The 13,355-nt window shown below is 35.8% G+C and overlaps 1 protein-coding gene across 2 annotated transcripts in view; it reads left to right on the top strand.

Moving 5' to 3' along the window:
* The window catches only part of LOC106057686 (uncharacterized), a 44,829-nt gene that overhangs the window by 19,577 nt on the left and 11,897 nt on the right, over positions 1-13,355 (top strand). The window contains exon 1 of one of the 2 annotated variants that reach the window (XM_013215004.2): positions 4,879-5,037. The exons of the other annotated variant lie outside the window; for it this stretch is intronic. The gene's annotated coding sequence lies outside the window, so the exon portion shown is untranslated. Of the gene's footprint in view, positions 1-4,878; positions 5,038-13,355 lie in introns of those variants that run through there. 2 annotated transcript variants of the gene reach the window in all.

The raw sequence follows: 13,355 nt of genomic DNA, 5'->3' as shown, positions 1-13,355 counted from the left end.
GATACCTGTCTAGTGACGTCTATTTATTAATATTTTATCTGCACTTCATATCTACCTTTCTGACACAAGTCGGTATTAGTGTTTATTTAATCTGTGAACATACACAGTTAAAGTATAAGGTAAAAGGATTAGTGTGTTTTATACAAAACAGTTTTATTAAAAAAACAAAGATTATACGAAGTGCAATTGTATCATAAGTTTGGATCAGTCATGTAATTACATTTGTAATAGATCTAAATCAACAACAATAAATCAGTGCGATTAATAATATTTTTACCAATTGTTTTGTTTAGCGCTATTTCATACTTTTAGCTTTCTCAATACGCCATGATCCTATCACTTATCTGTAAGGAAAGGGGTATCTGGGTGGATTTTACCTTGATTGGTTTTTTAAAGCATTTACAAAAAAAAAAAAAAGGGGCGGGGGAGGGGAATGACCTCCTCGGGCCGACATGCTGACCACTCTGCTAATGAGCTACTTATGACTAGAGAAGTTTGTATAGTTATATATTGCTTATTTCAATTTAGAGCGGAGACCTATAAAGGGGAATAATTCAGCTTATACAACCACTTCAGTCAAGTTTATTATCTTTCCCTTGTTCGAGATATCAAACTGAATATTTAATTACCAATAGTTAATGAAGTAATTAATTAATTGGTAAAAATTTGTATTGAATCTTGTGTTGTCAGGCAAAAGAAATAATTATGCAAAATTTCAACTTGATCCGAGATTTAGTGTCGGAGAAATAACGTGTACAAAATTTTTACCAGACAGACAGAGTGAGTTGATATAAGCTTTGTAAATACTAACCAATTCCCCCCCCCACACACACACACACCAACTTCATAGTATGTGTATTTACATTGGTCACTATAAGCATTTAAGTAGATCGAGATCAAGTAGATCATAGAGATCAAGAAATCGAGTCATTTCAAAACTGGACAGATGGTCAATTTCCAATCGCTAGCTGACCCTAAATAGAAACGTGGAAAATCTAAGTCACAAGTCACGGGATCGTTCACTGGACGATCTGTTCAGATGCTATACACTGCTGCTACTTTTTGTGTGTAAAGATCTGAATAGTTGTCAGTATCAATCAATTTTTTTTTTGGTCTTTCCTCACTTGGTCAATTACAAGAATGCCAGCTCCTGTATTCTCTCGAAATCTTTAAATGTTTTGATTTTGAGCAGTCGGAACCATTTGGGCATTTTTAAATATATGTACATATATAAGGATTTAGGCCCTTTTTTACGTTTTGACACGTTTTTTTCTTTTCATGGATTTATGCCCCCTTTTACGTCTTGATACTTTTTTTTTCATGGATTTAGGCCCCTTTATACATTTTGATAAGTTTTTTTTTCATGGATTTAGGCCTCTTTATGCATTTTGATAAGTTTTTTTTTTCATGGATTTAGGCATTTTTTTACGTTTTGATTTTTTTTTTCATGGATTTAGGCCCCTTTATACATTTTGATAAGTTTTTTTTTCATGGATTTAGGCCCCTTTATACGTTTTGATAAGTTTTTTTTCTCCCAATTCCCACTCTGGGATCAAGTTGAAATTTTGCATAATTATTCATAGTCAATGACAATTCACGAATCAATCCAAAAATTAATCAATTAGCTAACCATTTAGAACTAATTAATTTATTTTATTTTATATATCAGAAAGGGAGCTAAATACTGTAATTTCCAAATAAGTGGCAGTAATTAGTGGTTCTTTCCCTTATATTAGCTTTGTGTTTTTTTTTAAGTATTATTTCTCTGTTGCTTGTTTAGTCTTCTGGTATTAGCCTGATAGTTTGTAAGTATATAGAAGTTTCCCTTTTTTTTTCAATAAACCGAATTAATTTAATTTAATTTTCAAATTACATCTGGATTCCCAGATCTTTTCTATTGCTGCATAAACAACAGAAAATACCATATATGTTCTTAATCTCATTTAATCTCAGCATGAAATATTTTCGGAAACTCAGTGAGGCCTGAGTGATTCAATTAATGTACCCACAACGAAAATTCAGAAACAAAAATTCTTAGTAAAGAACGCATATTCTGTGAAGTAAATATGAATCAAGCAAGGGTCCTACATGTCTGCTTAATCAATATGTTCGTCATTACTACTTCTTAGGAATTTTCTTCGTAAAAAGAAATTTAAAAAAATACACATAGTATTTTTCGAAGCTAAAATGAAGCTTAGGGGAGGGGCAACACCGGCAAAAGTTTGAGAAACACTTCTATAGCAATTACAATGTTATTGTGTTATACATAGTACATTTCATTATTTTTATATTGGAATATTGCAGACCTATCTTGGAATATAAATTAGAGCCTCTGATATGTTTGGAAACCAAATAATGAAAATTAAGATAGGCACGAAGTATGATAAATTTTAGGTTTAGGTAAAGTAAATCATACATTAACATACAATAATAGAAAATTTAATGTAACGTAGGTTGGGTGGAGGAGTGTAGGTTGGGACGAGCACATGATGGAGAAGAGGTTGCGCACGCGCACAGGGCGGATGGTGAGGAGAATGGTGACATAGGGAGCATAGGTTGGGCACGTGCATAGGTTGGGCACGGACATAGGTTGGGCACGGGCATAGGTTGGGCACGTGCATAGGTTGGGCACGTGCATAGGGAGGATGGTGAGGAGAATGGTGACATAGGGAGCATAGGTTGGGCACGGACATAGGTTGGGCACGTGCATAGATTGGGCACGGACATAGGTTGGGCACGGACATAGGTTGGGCACGGACATAGGTTGGGCACGTGCATAGGTTGGGCACGGACATAGGTTGGGCACGTGCATAGATTGGGCACGTGCATAGGAAGGATGGTGAGGAGAATGGTGACATAGGGAGCATAGGTTGGGCACGGGCATAGGTTGGGCACGTGCATAGGGAGGATGTAGACGACTTGAGTCACATAACGTGACTATTAATCAAATAAATCAAACCCTAAAAATAATTAAAAAAACGTGTGAAGTGTTACCAAAGATTCTATCTCCTTTGAACTGTTATTTCCTTAGAGTCAAATCCTGTACAGTTGTCTTTCTTAGAAAGTGGACGCATCAATTCCGGTTCGTTTTGTATTGTAGTAATAATGATGATCAGAAATTCACAATTTTTAGATTTTGATTTTTTTTTTATTCCTCTTCTATTATTAATCTTTCACCAAAACAACAGTGAGTCACGAGCTTCTCTATCTCTTTTATACAGATTACTATCTAACTTTAAACAACAATGGTTATCACGTGACAGTTTTTTTTTCATTGTTTTATCAATATTATCACATGACTGTTCGTTTTGGTGAATGAGGTCCATTTTATAGACAAATACACACACGATTCAGAGATGTAATACATTATTTCATCTTTTTATAGACATGCAATAAGCTTACACACAGGCTAAGCCGTAACAAACTTTTTAGCGATTTAGTGTATTTTTAGTGATTTTGTGTATTTTTAGTGATTTAATGTATCTCTTACTGTGAAAATTCTTTTTTTCTCTTTCCTTCTTTTTCTCTCTCTTTTTATCTGATCTATAACTCCCTACTTAATATAGTCACATACGCTTTAGGCCCGTGAATTCTAGTATCTAGTAATTTCTAGTATCACCTACTGATCATTTGTTTTTCTCTTTATTTTTCAATAAAACTATAATGCTTCCTCTGTATAGAGAGAGACAGACAGACAGACAGAGATGGACAGAGAGAGACAGACAGACAGAGAGAGCGACAGACAGGCACAGAGAGAGACAGAGAGAGAGAGAGTCAGATTGAGAGAGACAGACTGAGAGAGAAAGACAGAGAGACAGAGAGAGATTGAGAGAGACAGACAGACAGATAGAGACAGACAGACAGAGAGAGACAGACAGACAGACAGAGACAGATAGAGAGAGCGACAGACAGGCACAGAGAGAGACAGAGAGAGAGAGAGTCAGATTGAGAGAGACAGACTGAGAGAGAAAGACAGAGAGACAGAGAGAGATTGAGAGAGACAGACAGACAGAGAGAGACAGATAGACAGAGAGAGACAGACAGACAGAGACAGACAGATAGAGAGAGCGACAGACAGGCACAGAGAGAGACAGAGAGAGAGAGAGTCAGATTGAGAGAGACAGACTGAGAGAGAAAGACAGAGAGACAGAGAGAGATTGAGAGAGACAGACAGACAGAGAGAGACAGACAGACAGAGACAGACAGAGAGAGCGACAGACAGGCACAGAGAGAGACAGAGAGAGAGAGTCAGATTGAGAGAGACAGACTGAGAGAGAAAGACAGAGAGACAGAGAGAGAGATTGAGAGAGACAGACAGACAGACAGAGACAGACAGACAGCGAGAGACAGACAGACAGAGAGAGACAGACAGACAGACAGAGAGAGAAAGAGACAGACAGAGAGAGAGTGAGTTACAGACAGACAGAGAAAGACAGAGAGAGAGTCGATAATGTAGCTCCTTTTTTAATAATAGGCCTATTTAAATAAATGCTATTACACTGTGTTCAGTTATACGCTGTTTATACATCCACGACTGCAGCTCTATACATTTTATGAGGTCTGTCTGTCCGTCTTTCACGATTATATCTTTAGAAAAACTTGGAATAATTACTGAAAATCTGGTTCCGTTATATTTTGCAGGTTATATTTATGTTAAGTTTATTATAATTTTACATTCTCTCTTCGTATAATACTGCAAGTATTTATTAATACGAGAACAAAGAGGAAAATTACTGTGGGGTGCTTACTTTAGAATGATAACATGGTTTGTAAAATGGAACCGCCCCAGCCCCCCTTCTTCCCGCAGTTTACTCCGCCCCTGAGTCCGTTCGACACTAGTTCTGTTCTAGCGCATTATCGAATCAAACGAAAGTGGTCTCAAGTGAGCGGTACTTGAGTGTGGGGCAGGAGAGAGGACGAGTTGGCTGGTGGCACGCGATACTAAATCACCGACTTCGTCTGCCAGTGAAACATCGCTGTGTACGGTGTCACATCAACACTTTGCACCAAGACAAAATAGTTTCTCGAAGGCACTGGGTAAGTTTTAATTTGTCTTGCAGCCAAGTTTACTCAATTGTTTTGTTTTTTTTAAGTTTGTGAATATAAATTATAAAGATGGAAGAACTTTTATTTAAATAAGTAAAGTCTTCGATGCGAAAAAAAAAAAGGGTTAAGGATAGTTCACAACGCACGTATATTTCACTAAAAGTATTTGAAATATTTTGTGTCGTACGAAAAGGAAATACATGATAAATATTGTATCTTAAACAAATGCTTGTTTACTTAAAAAACAACAACCTAGCCATAGATCTAACTCTTTTTATGGGAGATATCACTAGTAATACGAAGGCTGTTTTCTGGTCTTTATTTAATTTTTATTGTTAGCGGCCCCCGAAAGGGGAATAGACGCTAATAGTTTTGTGTGGTCTGTCTGTCCGTCCCGTTTAGATCTCGTAAACTAGAAAAGATATTGAATATCCGACATCATGATAATTTAGAATTTAGACCATTCAAAGTTCTGATGCAACAGCTACTTTTTTTCTCTTCTGATAGCAAAAAACAATTTTTAAAATCAACTATGCAAGCAGTATTTTTTTAATAAAAATACACCATTTTTACAATCATTCACTATTAATTCTTTCTCTCCTAACTGACGATACCAACGTTGATACCAGCGTTGATTCCACCACAATGTGGTAAATAATTACGGAGAGAAGAGTTAATAGTAACAAATACGGGAGGCTATTTAGTAATGGAGACGACTATTTACCATATTCATAACATATGTATGCAAACGGTTTTAGATTTTTTTAAAAAAATATTTGTTTCTGAAATTATATTGCTAAGTAATTTCTGTCATATTTAACTACTACATTAAAAAAAAATGTTTATCTTTCATTTTTACAGAGAACATTTTTTATTTAGTATGCATATAAGTAAACATAATTTAAAACAACATATTATAGCGTGAACTGCGATAAGCCACCCTAGCTATTGAATACTAGCCGCTCTCTTTTTTTTTTTTTTTTTTTCCTTTTTTTTTTTAACACTTTACGTAACAATTAGATCAATTAGACAATCGTTATATGACATTAGCTTGGCCAGGTTAACGTCTAACTCCTTCACTTTCACCTATTCCTTGGTCTGCTGGACCGTTGGGGTACCACACAAGATCTGCCAACCTTCTTTCTCCATTCTTCTATGTCATTTGCCTTTGATAGAATTTCATTCTTTCTGAAAATATTGAAACCTGCCTTTTACCTGCTTGGTGGACCACTTTGTAACCTTGTTTTATTGATTGTACAGTGCTACAAAGTGCAAAAAAAAATATTATATATGGGGTGGTAAACTATATTTATATATTTATATATATACTGTTTCTAATATTGTAAAGTTTATCAATTATTCCGCATTCTGTACACTGGCTACACAAAAGATGTTTAGTTTTATCTTCATTTTACGAAAATCTCAATTATAAGAAAATAATTTATTTTGTTTATGGTGACACAATAAATTTTCACTATTGATATTAAGCACTAGATTTAGTTTAATTAATTTACGCAGACGTCTATTAATGTTTTCTTTAATTATGTCTTGTAACAGTCTTGTTGTTGTTGTTGTTGTTTTAAATTAAATTCCAATTCGTTTTCCGTTTCGACTTCTTGAACCATAGACATAAATAAATACTAAAAACACTAAAAAATTATTTAAGCTAAAATTAGCAAATAAATAAATGAACAGTTTCTGTAAATGTCTCTATTTATATCCTGAATGTGCAAGAAATCGTTGGGGAGGTGCTAGTAAAAAATGCGTTGTAGACGCCGGTAGAATGATTTTCTGAAGCTCAAGATTATAAAAGTGTAACATATGTTAAAGAGCCCTATCTCTTTGTATTAATGTCGCGGCCATGGGAGATAGTAAGTTGAGCAACCGCCCCAGGCCACACGCCTAAGGGGAGGGGGGGCAGCGATAGGATATTCCCTTGTCACCGTCAGCTTCGAAAACGAAACCAGTTGTCATAATTAGAATTATTCAAATTTCATGAAAGCTCTTATATTGTATTTGGTTTCGAAATACTGTATGCTGTATACCTACCTAAAGTTCTCCGTCTTGTACCAATAATAAGGTCTACATCATTAGAGGCTTACGGCTCACGGGCCCACGTATAACACTCGACCGGGGCCCCACCTACTGCTAAGGCCGCCTCTGCGAGACAATTCTTACCATGTACTCTGCTGATTCTTGACACAATGAAAACTTATTTTTTTAAAGTCACCTTCAGCTTTCCCTTAGTTTGTTGAACCTTTTCGGATCCACACAAGATCTTTTGCCCATCTTTCTCCAGTCCTCTTGTCTTTTGCCTTAGATAGACTATCTTTCAATGAAAGACCTTTCCTTTCTTTAATGTTGTCTTCCCATCGCTTCCTCTGTCTGCCTCTTCTTCTTTTTCCTGGTACTGTTCCCTAAAGAGCCTTGACGATTTTGTTATATGGCCATAGAGTTTAAGCTTGAGGTTGTTTTTAGTTAGCCAGGTCATAGTGGAGTCCTATTGCTGTATTAATCATGTTTCTAATCTCTTCACTCCTGGTGCGGTCTTTGCAAATGATACCTAGGATGTTTCTGCAGCACACAACTCCATTGCTGGGATTCTCCTCTCCAGATTTGCAGTCTCTTTTAAATCAGCAAAACCTAGATAGAAAAAAATGTGAAGAATTCTTGTCAGATACGGTATTTTAAATGAACTCATATTTTCTTATGTCTAACTAGAGCTACAATAATTTAAATAAAATAGTAAAAACAAATAATAGAAATAGAAAATAAATACAATTCATACACTGAAAAGAAATGTTTCTTACAAACAGTTAACTCGTCCATTTTAGTTTCTTTAACACTTTCTCTCCGTAATTATTTACCACATTCTGGTGGAATCAACGTTGGTATCGTCAGTTAGGAGAGAAAGAGTTAATTACATTTGACACGTTTCTCCGTTTTCTGCGTTTTCTCAGTCTTACTTTTAGTTCCTTCATAGGAATCACAGGGTCAAAAACACTAACAAAAAGTGCACAAATGTAAGAATTTATTTTGACTTCTCTTTGTCCTTATCGAGTTGAAATTTCACACATAAACTCGTACTGCGTGACAACACGTGTATTTACATTTCAGAAAGATAACTTTATTAATTACTTTCCGGATATGACCCGCGGGCTGCAGGCCTTAATTTGGGGTATATCTGATGGGGAATGTTACCTTGACATTTTTTAAATATAATTTTGCAACGAAAATGAAAGTAGAGTGTGAAAATGGGTTTACCCGTTTAGCTGACATATTCATATTAAATATAAAATACTGTGAAGACGGCTTACCCGATTTGTTTTAAAGTTTTGTTGTTTAATAGTAGGTACTAGTAGGTACTTTTTTGTCTATAAGTTGTGGATGGGACATTAAACATACACTACGGTCTCCGCCATGATCTATGGAACATTTATGCCAAATTTTATCAAGATTGGTCAAACGATTTTGATTTTTTATTCGGGACATACATACATACAAACACACATACATACATACATACATACATACATACATTCATACATACACACACATACACACATACATACATACGCCTTACTTTCTTCTTTATATAATAGATTCAACAGATTTTTTGTTATGTGTTGTGTGGAAAGAATAAATCATCTAGTGCAGCTATTTCATCCCTGTATGATATTATTTATAATAGTCATCTCATAAAATAGTTGTTTATACATGTTACAATTTAACAACGGATTAAGATGTTTTCATTTCGGCTTCTGTATTAAAGAAGCCGAAAATCCTCATTTTTCAAAACTTTTTTTTTTTTTAGTTCTTTTACAGGAAAATTAATGGCAAAATATGAATATTTAATTGATATTACAATATTAAAGTAGAAATTGATTTTGTTTTTAAAAACTTGTTCAACTGTAGCTTTTCTTTTCAAAGCTAGACCCATTCACCTGTTTATAAGCAGAAAATCTCACTATTAAAGTAGCTGACTTTCATTAAGCTCTACCGTACGAGGTATAAATATCCTTTCGACAGTGTTGCTCATTACACGCTCTCGGGCCTTATCCGGCTCATGTCTCAATGCTATCCTGCCCGCTCAGCCACCGCGTCTCCATATGGTTGGTATGCTGCTATTTAAATGATTATTCGTGTTTGTATTATGTTTGTTTCAATAACATCACGATCGCAAGTCCTGACCACATAGGTTTAGTCCCATTAAACTCAACTTTTTTTTTTTTTTTGGCAATGATTTGGCACGTGACACGGGACTCACGTGTGTCAGAAGTAATAAGGGGACAAAAATTGTGAAAATAAAAAGTTGAATCAGTTCCTGATGTTATTGAAAAAAACATAATACAAACACAAATAATCATAGCAGCATATCAACCATATGGAGACGCGTTGGCTGAGCGGTATAGCGCTTGACTTCCGAACCGAAGGTCCAGGGTTCAAATCTCAGTTCTTTTTAATTTCGGGATCTTATGGCGTCTCTGAGTTCCCCTAGCTATAATGGGTTCTTGACATTAGTTGGGAGAAAGTAAAGGTGGTTGGTCGTTGTACTCGTAAACCGTGGGTCCCAGAAACAGATCTCATATCTGCCCTATAGACCGCAAGGTCTGAAAGGAGAACTTTACTTTTTTACTACACCAATCATATATAGAAACGTTGAACAAACCGAACAAACGAATGCCAAAAACGTAAAATCATTTTTTTATAATAATAATAATAATCTTTATTATCCGTAAGGAAATTTGTCTTACAATTTGTGCATTACACCAAACAAAAAACATTGTAACTATAAGAAACCAAAGTGTACATTCACACCAGACTCACTCATAATTTACATGTGACAAAGTTTATACCAGATTGTTCTTATTTAATGATTTGATTGCCAGGGGAACAAAAGAGTGTTTGTGTCTGTTTGTCTTTGCTATCGGTGTCTTGTATCTCTTTTGTGATGGTAAAATAACAAAATCCTGACACAAAGGGTGATTCTTTATTTCGAGGATCTTGTTAGCTTTTTTAGAGATGTTTGTCTCAAACAACTGCCCAAATGGGGTTTGTTTTTTGCCAATGATTTTGCCAGCAGCATTTAGGATTCTATAAAGTTTATTTTTATTTTTAATGCTCAGATATTGAAACTTAAAATATTGCAGATGTGAGCGTGATAAAACATAGCCAAGGCCTTTTCGCTAACATTAAACGTGGACAGTTTTCTTATTAATCGTAATCTTTTCGAATACTTCTCCAAATTCTTTTAGTTCTTCGTTACATTATTTCCATAAGAACTAGTGTAGCTTAACAGTTTCTTATACAGTGACACGGCACTGGTACTGAGGGTAAAAGCCAGCAGGGTGTTAGCTTCTTTTTTATTTTGTGTACTTTCTTGTATACTGCCTCGACCCCCGTTGAAACCCGCTGTGCCTATTTTATTGTTTTCTTTGCACGCGCCAGTGACACTAGGGGAGCGGTCAATGATATGACTATGTAAACTAATTAGAAGAACTCTCTAGTCAGGGAAAGAGTGGAGATCTACATAAAATAGTCACCGCGCGAACTAGCATCACGGCGCGTCATAGCGCTCCAGATAACATTTGTTTATATAAATCTCTAACACCTACCGAGAGAGGAGAGAAGAGGAGACGGACAGAAGAGAAAGAGAGACAGAGATGGAGAATGAGATACAGAGTGAGAGCGACTGGGCAGAAGATAAAAACCTTTTCACAATCTCAAATGTTTTTATAAAATTAAATAGAAAATTTATTTAAAATCATCAAAGTGCATGCAAACTATAAGTTACCCTAACCGCTGAGCTAGCCCCAAATTTTAACCCAAACCCATTACTAGCACGCATCATTAACATTTGGGTTTTTAGTCCAGCTTATTCTTGGTGTATCCTGCGGAAAGGTTCAAGCAAAGTCAGGAGTAAGAACTGAAGCAGACGTGAGTTATGGGGGTCAAAGAATTTGCAAACTATGTCATAATAAACAAAGACATCCAGAATAAGAAGTCGATAGTCTGCTAATTCAGGGGGCTAAGAGGATTTTTAAAAAAATCAGATTTAAAATGAGAGATTTAATTCCCTAATTTATGAATCTGCATAGCAAAACAACTGTATTCCAGTAATGATTTTTTTTTATTTTGCACGAGGACTGCTCAAATTGGAATCACTATGAACTGTCGCGTCTTCACACTCACTGAGCGGCGGCCAGCGCAACACACGATAAATCTAGAGCACGTACAATAAAAAAACAAATAGAAAACCGGCTCATGACATTTTTGACGACTTTGGCCCCCATGCTATTTCATAAACTGGATGGACGAATTCCTAAATGGTCATGGCCGTTCAACTTGAAGCCATATTTGGCGTTTCCCCATTTGGCCGACCAGCTTCCACTTTGACCTTTTTCGGTCTTTGGACATAACATATTTATTTGGACTGCTCTTCCTTCACATAAATGCCGAATATGAAATTAATAGGGCATTTCATTTTAACCCTTTCTCCCCTCGGTTTACTATTGCAAAGTATCATTTTAGGACCTATAAGGCAGACATGTTAGTTAATCGGTATCATGATTCTATAAAGTTATGTGGCCAGCAAAATGACCATGTTTTTCACGAGGAACGTCCTAAAATCGTGTTCTTTATAAAACAAAAACACAGAAATAAATATTTGGATAAGTTTATAACATGGATGCTCATTTGAAAGATTAAAACTATATTAGTGATAGTTAGAGCCAAACCTAACCCACCCCAGACCTAACCCACCCCACACCTAACCTTAACGTGAAACAAAGAGACAAGCAATCAGTGAAACAAAGGCACGAAGAAAGAAGCAATCAGTGAAACTAAGAGACATGCGATCCGTAAAACAAAGAGGCGAAGATACAAGAAATAAGTTAAACAAAGAAACAAGCAATCGGTGAAACAAAGAGACATGCAATCCGTGAAACAAAGAAACAAGCAATCAATGTCTTGTATCTCAGTGGTCATCCACTTAGCGGGCCACTTGTGACGTCCCCTGCTCAATTTGTAGTGCGTGTCGTACGATAGACTAAAGTGTTCTAGAGTAGAGTCTTCATAGTTTGTTTTTAAATTTATGTATAATAACTAGATTTAGTCTTTATATAGATATATCTATAGTAGAATCAAAGGAAAAGCCTTAATTGATTTCATGTTTTCCGTCTGTCCTTCCGTCTGTACGTTTATTCTATTTAAAAAAAAACTCTTTATGGAACATTTGGCATGTTATACTCAAAAAAGATGCAATGAGTTTCTTTTTCTAAAAGCGAACACTATTTTTACAAAGCTTATATCAACTCTGTCTGTCTTTCTGTGTGTCTGTCTGGCCAAAAGTTTGTACACGTTATTTCTCGGACACCCAATCTCGAATCAAGTTGAGATTTTGCACAGTTATTTCTGTTACACAAGAATCAATAATAATAATAATAAACAAATTAGTAATTTAATGATTGGTAATAAATTACTTTGTTTGGTATCTCAAACAAGGGAAAGACATAGTTATTGACTGAAATGGTGGTATAAGCTGTATTACCTTTATATTAGGCTGCCGTCTGAGGCTTAGTGAACACAAACATGAAATAGAAACAATAGATAACTATACAATCTTCCATGTTCATAGACTCTTCGCTAGCAGAGTGGTTACCGCGTTGGCTTGAGAAGCCTGAGAAGTTAGAATTCAGGTCGTCCTTCCCACATCCGGAAAAACCTAAAAATTTTTTTTTAAATACCTTAATTTATTTCTATTAAAGAACGAAGCTTTTTAACAAATCACAGTATTTTATATTAGATATCAATATGTCGGCTAAAATGTAGGGGAACTTCGCGCTAAATTAGTGATATACAAACTAAGGGCCGCGGGCTGCGGATCATATCCGGCTATAAATAAATAAATATACCTGCACTAACATTTAGCGCACTGCCTTATGTATATATAGTGGGCTCGGTGGCTTAGGAATTTGGGGTCCTGGGTTCAAATCTCGTGAAGATTGCGATGATGAATTTTGGGGTTTTTAGAGCCCCATGAGTCTACCGAACTCTAATGTGTACTTGACTTTAGTTGGCGAAAGTAAAGGTGATGGTCGTTGTGCTGGCCACATGACACCGTTGGCCAAAGAAACAGATGACCTTAACATCACCTGCGCCATGATCACAAGGTCTGAAAGGGAGCTTAACTTATGTATATATAAAGTTCCAGTCTTCATGTCCTTGTAAAATCATTTGCTAGATCGTTCATACAAGAAAGCAATTGAAATAAGGTCATTGGCACCCTTACTTGTAATAATGAAGTACTG

This window comes from Biomphalaria glabrata, chromosome 5 (genome assembly GCF_947242115.1).
Source record: "Biomphalaria glabrata chromosome 5, xgBioGlab47.1, whole genome shotgun sequence".
In the NCBI taxonomy this organism is placed as follows: Eukaryota; Metazoa; Mollusca; class Gastropoda; family Planorbidae; genus Biomphalaria; species Biomphalaria glabrata.
Note: the sequence above shows the minus strand (reverse complement) of the source record. Positions and strands in the feature narration are given on the sequence as shown.